This window comes from Eleutherodactylus coqui, chromosome 10 (assembly GCF_035609145.1).
Source record: "Eleutherodactylus coqui strain aEleCoq1 chromosome 10, aEleCoq1.hap1, whole genome shotgun sequence".
NCBI lineage: Eukaryota > Metazoa > Chordata > Amphibia > Anura > Eleutherodactylidae > Eleutherodactylus > Eleutherodactylus coqui.
Window position 1 is genome coordinate 73,826,245 of NC_089846.1, and position 6,828 is coordinate 73,833,072.

At 49.6% G+C, this 6,828-nt stretch overlaps 1 long non-coding RNA gene across 1 annotated transcript; it reads left to right on the top strand.

Moving 5' to 3' along the window:
* The first annotated feature begins 987 nt into the window (after window positions 1-987).
* LOC136580596 (uncharacterized) lies at window positions 988-4,062 on the top strand. Its single transcript, XR_010786982.1, has 4 exons — window positions 988-1,180; window positions 1,975-2,082; window positions 2,335-2,508; window positions 3,634-4,062. It is a non-coding gene; the product is annotated as an uncharacterized lncRNA (long non-coding RNA).
* The last annotated feature ends 2,766 nt before the right edge of the window (window positions 4,063-6,828 follow it).

The window sequence follows — 6,828 nt, forward strand, 5'->3', positions numbered from 1 at the left end:
AAATGCTTCAATGCAATTTTGTAAAGACCCCCGGACTCAGCAGACTGTGCGGTCCTCTGGAAGATTCTGCAACCAAAACTGCCCGGCTAATTGTAGACTGGACGGACTTTCATTTTATACTGGATTGGTCCCATAGAAAATAATACAAATACACAAAAAATAGGTCATGTGTTTAAAAACAAAAAAGCAGCCCAAAAAATGTGACTAGATAGATAGATTTACATTAGCTGCATATTACGCGCGTGTTTACACGCTCCGTATACTACCGCCCGCGGCCGCTAAGCCCGGGATTAGCCAGCCATGTGGACGAGGTTTCTCAGAAATCTCGTCCACACGGGACGGCTAATCCGCTGCGGTAAATCCGGTTGAAACCGCGGCTGCGGCGGCCGCAGCCGCGGTTTCAAAAGAAGCAGCATGCTCATTCTTTTTTTCATTCCGCTGCGGCCGCGCTCTCCTCTATGGGAGCGCCGGCCGCAACGGAAGAGCAAGCGGCCGGACCGCTTCAAAGCCGCCGCGGCTTAAACCGCGGCGGCTCTGCCGGCGGAGATCTCGCGGTTTTTGCTGCGGCCAAACCGCGAGATTTCCGACGGCAATCCGCCCCGTGTGACCCTAGGCTTAGGACTCCTGCAGACAAGCGTATGTGAAGACACGCCCGTGACTGCGTGACTTAACCCATTTAGGACCAGCCACTGTATATATACGGCGGCTGGTCCTGGGCTTAGAGGACCACCGATAGTAAAAATAGTGCTCTAAGTCTCCTGCTCTGCAATCAATCAGAGGCAGGAACCGGTTATCAGCTGTTAGTGACAGCTGATAACCTGGAGCAGAAAGCAGGAGGGGTTTTTAACCCTTCCTGCCTTCTGCTTCCCCGATATATGGGCAAAGTGAAATAAGTTCTTTCACTACGGGAGGCATATTAACACATTCTGCCACAGTTCTACAGCGCGGCCGATTCAGCCAATCAGCTGGCTGGAATCGACATCACGTGACTCAGCGGCGTGCCCGCGCATTGCCGTGCACGATGAGCTGTGCCCGCGCGTCACGTGGGCTGTGACGTCACCGAGCCTTGCATTTGCCCGCGGATTTTGAACAGTATTGATCTACGGAGGAAGCAAGCTGATGGTTGGAGCCTTTTCCCCAATTTACAAGATGGGAGAGTAAGATTTGTGCTCTACGTGTGGTGAGTACCCACCTGAGATTTGTGCGCTGTGCGCTACGTGTGGAGACGCGGTCACCTGAGATTTGTGCGCTGTGCGCTACGTGTGGAGACGCGGTCACCTGAGATTTGTGCGCTGTGCGCTGCTACGTGTGGAGACGGTGTCACCTGAGATTTGTGCGCTGTGCGCTACGTGTGGAGATGCGGTTACCTGAGATTTGTGCGCTGTGCGCTGCTACGTGTGGAGACGGGGTCACCTGAGATTTGTGCGCTACGTGTGGAGATGCGATCACCTGAGATTAATGCGCTGTGCGCTACATGTGGAGACGCTATCACCTGAGATTAATGCGCCGTGCGCTACGTGTGGAGACGCGATCACCTGAGATTAATGCGCCGTGTGCTACGTGTGGAGACGCGATCACCTGAGATTAATGCGCCGTGCGCTACGTGTGGAGACGCGATCACCTGAGATTAATGTGCCGTGCGCTACGTGTGGAGACGCGATCACCTGAGATTAATGTGCCGTGCGCTACGTGTGGAGACGCGATCACCTGAGATTAATGCGCTGTGTGCTACGTGTGGTGAGTACCCACCGTAGATTTGCGCGACGCTATCTGACGCGACCTGACTTTTTTTGCAGATTTGTGCGCTACGTGTAAAGACGCCACCCGAGATTTGTGCGCTACGTGTGGAGACGCCACCCGAGATTTGTGCGCTACGTGTGGTGAGTACGTCACCTGAGATTTGCGCGACGCCACCTGACGCAACCTGTCTTTTTTTGCAGATTTGTGCGCTCGGGTGGAGACGCGCCACCCGAGATTTGTGCGCCTTATTGCAAAATTACGTGTGGAGAGGATCCTGACGTTTGGACGCGTTTCGAGAAGAATTTCGCTTCGCTCGGACACCATCTGACATCACTCAGCGAGGTAAGCAGCTGCATCTGCCCAAATTTTCATCGCGTGCATCTGTTCATATGTGCATATTTGGCGCATATTTGCAGGTTTTCGCTTGCATCTGCTGACATGTGCATATTTGGCGCATATTTGCAGGTTTTCGCTTGCATCTGCTGATATGCGCATATTTGGCGCATATTTGCCGGTTTTCTCCTGCATCACCTGATATGTGCATATTTGCTGGTTTTTGCTTGCATGTGGTGATATGCTCTCAGTTTTCCACAGGACGACTCGTGTGGAGAGGAACCTGACATTTGGCTGCGTTTTGTACAACGTACGGAACCGGAGATTGGCGTTTTAGGTGCTGATCTCACATTTGCCCCCCGCCTTTTGGAGAGGACGACTCTTCTGGAGAGGAATTTCGCTTCGCTAGGACACCACCTGACGTCACTCGGCGAGGTAAGCTGCTGCATCTGCCAAATTTTTCATTGCTTGCATCTGCTCATATGTACATGCATGCCTGTATGTGTACATGCATGCGTGCCTGTATGCGTACATGCACGCGTGCCTGTATGCGTACATGCACGCGTGCCTGTATGCATGCGTGCGTGCCTGTATGCGTGCATGCGTGCGTGCCTGTATGCGTGCATGCACGCGTGCCTGTATGCGTACATGCACGCGTGCCTGTATGCGTACATGCACGCGTGCCTGTATGCGCACATGCACGCGTGCCTGTATGCGCACATGCACGCGTGCCTGTATGCGCACATGCACGCGTGCCTGTATGCGTGCACGCGTGCCTGTATGCGTGCATGCGTGCGTGCCTGTATGCGTGCATGCGTGCGTGCCTGTATGCGTGCATGCGTGCGTGCCTGTATGCGTGCATGCGTGCGTGCCTGTATGCGTACATGCGTGCGTGCCTGTATGCGTACATGCGTGCGTGCCTGTATGCGTACATGCGTGCGTGCCTGTATGCATGCCTGCCTGTATGCGTACGTGCATGCCTGCCTGTATGCGTACGTGCATGCCTGCCTGTATGCGTACGTGCATGCCTGCCTGCCTGCGTGCGTACGTGCATGCCTGCCTGCCTGCGTGCATGCCTGCCTGCCTGCGCTTCCGTGCATGCCTGCGTACATGCCTGCCTGCCTGCCTGCGTACGTGCATGTATGCGTACATGCGTGCGTGCCTGTATGCGTACATGCGTGCCTGTATGCGTACGTGCGTGCCTGTATGTATGTATGTATGTATACATGCATGTATGCTCACCCACTTACTCAGCCACCCCCTCTCTCTCACACACACACACACACTTGCTGTGTTAAATTCGTCTTATTGGCCGAAAAAGACATTACATTTGAGTATTTAATTCCTTTTTTTAGCAAACGTACAGGTTCCATCACAATACTGCACCTAATCTGCACTAACTGAACAAACCTTCGGAGAAACATACCAATTGTCCAAATAAGATATCTTTATCTATTAACGTAGGAGTGAAGAAAAGCAGGGACAGTGCAATAACTATGAAAACCCACGGAATTAAGCCAATTGCAGGCAGGGTTAATTTTTTTTTCTTCCTTGTTATAGGTCAGCTGATACCTTTTGGTCAGAATACTGCACTGGTGTAACCGTTTCCGGTGCTCGCAACCACAGAGTTGAATCACCAGAGAGCCAGAAGTTCCCAGATGTTGGCTCAGGAGGACGCTTAAAAGCTGGAAATGGCCCATCACCTGCTATGGAAATACATCATCAGGATCTGATGGAGCAGTACGATGAAGATTGTCAGGTTGCATGTGATGCTGCTCACTGTCCCTCGTTAGTCGGTTCACAGTTTATACACTAAGCTATTTATCCCCTTAGAGAACAAGCCTGTTTGCGCCTTAGTGACAGACCGAAAATTTGGAACTTTACATGTGTCACTTGACATATCATAAGTCCGTAAAGGTTTTGCATATCCAAGTGACTGACATTTTTTTCTTCCCCTTGTTGTACTTCTGTTAGGTAGTAAAAAAGGACTGTTAAACGTTGTGTATATTTATTAAAATTGCTACTTTGCACAATTTTGAATTTTCATTTTTTCACATTGTCAAATGTCATATATAAAATAAGTGCAAACATACTGTACAAATTTTTGCTCACATATAGATTTCCATCTGTTCACTTTATTCTGGATGCACGGTTTAAAACTTTTGTAAATTTATTTTTTCCATTTAGGAGACGTACAAATTTAACATTACTTTTCAGAATTTAGAGGAACACTTAGTTTTCCTACACCAATCCAAGTTTGCAAAGGCTGCTAGGTGTCATAATTAAGGATGAGCGAGTATACTCGCTAAGGCACTACTCGTTCGAGTAATGTGCCTTAGACGAGTATCTCCCTGCTCGTCCATAAAGATTCGGGGACTGCTGTGGCTGACAGGCGAGTCGCGGGGGAGATAGAGAGAGATCTCTCCTCCGTTCCTCCCCGCTCTCCCCGGCCACCGAATCTTTAAGGACGAGCAGGGAGATACTCGTCTAAGGCACATTACTCGAACGAGTAGTGCCTTAGCGAGTATACTCGCTCATCCTTAGTCATAATGATAGATACCCTTACAAATTACCACATTTTAAAAACTGCACCCCTTAATGTATTCGCTGAGAGGGTCAGGAGTATTTTGACCCCACATTTATTTTTAGGAATTAATGCAATTTAGGAGACCAAATAATATTTAATTTTTAGAAAACATATCCTTTTCAAGACCTTTTTTTTTCTATATTGCACATCAAAAGGAGGATTGAACCTCCGAAATAGATACCCCTGTTTTGTCTCGTGTTCAGAAGTATACACATTGTGGCCCTAATGTTATGTCTGTATGCACCACTGGGCCCAAAAAGAAAGGAGTAGTCAGTGGCTTTCTGAACAGACTGTTACAATCGTGTGAGCAGATAAAGCAGAGGGCCCACACGATCGTGACTAAAGGAGTGGTAGTCTAGTAGTATACACGCACACAGGGAACACAGGAGAGTCACACAGAATCCAGGCAACCAAGCCTGTGCTACAGGGAGGATGACAGTGGCCCTACCTAAGCGGGGACATCAGCCCAGTAAGAGGACGGCCCAGCGATCTTAAAAACTGGGCCCTAGCAGATCCGAGGAGCCACAGAACAGGAGTCATACACATGCCACATAACAGACACCGCCAACTGCATCAGGAGCAGGACAGGGCACACCGCCAACTGCATCAGGAGCAGGACAGGGCACACCGCCAACTGCATCAGGAGCAGGACAGGGCACACCGCCAACTGCATCAGGAGCAGGACAGGGCACACCGCCAACTGCATCAGGAGCAGGACAGGGCACACCGCCAACTGCAACGTATAGTGAAAACCAGACAGACTCCACCCAATTCAGATTTTCTAATTTATTGCTAGTGTGGATGTTACACCAAGGTTCATTCCGTGATATAGACAAAAGGCCGCTGTGTTCATGGGTCTTTACTGTTTACTGCATCGCAGTAAAATATTGCGCAGTTTTTCAGGATCCTCCGTCATAATTCTTTTTTTAAAAAAGCGTATCTAAAATAAGGGAGTCACTGGGAAAAAAAAGTTCAGCAATCTTGAAACCCTTCTTTTTATGAACGTCGAGGGTCTCTTCACTGTCTGCCAGCCTTCCCGTTCTCAAGGACGTCAGATCTGCAGGAAATGGCGAGAAATCAGCAGGTTAACAGTCACATCCCACCAGTATTACTGATTCCTAGATCCGCTCAACCCACTTACAATGACCACTACTCCCCCAACCTGGACAGAAGAATTAGACATACATACAGGCATGCATGCATGCACGTATACACGCACACATGCACGCACGCATGCACGCACGTATACACGCACGCACGTATCAGGCCCACTAAATCCGTAGCGGGTCCCTCCTGCCCCGCGGACATGAGGCATAAAAATAAGAATTAACTCACCTCTCGCCCGCTCTGGATCTTCCCTTCGCCGCGGCTTCATCTTCCTTCCGTCGCGGCCGGATCTTCTTTCTTCGGCCTGGCGGATGCGCAGGGCACGTCGGTTGCGTGCCCCGCGCATTCGCCGGCCCAAAGAAAAAAGATCCGGCCGCGACGGAGAGAAGATGAAGCCGCGGCGAAGGGAAGATCTGGAGCAGGTGAGTAAATTCTGATTTTGGTCTCCCGTCGATCCGGACGGCTTCCATAGGCTTCAATAGAAGCCCGCGGGAGACCCGCACGAAAATGGAGCATGGTCCAGATTTTTTCATGCTCCATTTTTTTTAAAAATCACTTTTATTGACCATCCGCGGGTATTTATCTACCCGCGGGTGGTCAATGCATCCCTATGGGATGCGGATCCGCTGGCAGGAGAAGAGTTAAAATCCGCTGCGGATTTTAATTCTTCTTTTGCCCGTGGACATGAGGCCTTATAGACTCCTAAGGAGTCTTAGGTGCGTAAGTGCGCACATAAATAGACCATGTCACGTATATTTTCGTGTGCGCAAAAATTTTACGCAAAAATGCAGAATATGATATCTGCAGAAATCAATGGCTTCTATTCTCTGCAGTTTGCAAAATCGCCCATCTGCAGAAGCCCTAATACAGTATTTTGGCGTGACATGACCGAAGCACGCTGCGAGAATATGCAAATGTGATAAACCCTTTGAAATCAATGGATTCTATATACAGGAATTACGCGTGCAAAAAAAGCGTGTAAATATGCGGTGTGTAAATGCTCGTGTGAATGAGCCCGTACACTGTAAGGCGCTATTGGAATACTTCGAGGCGCCACGTAT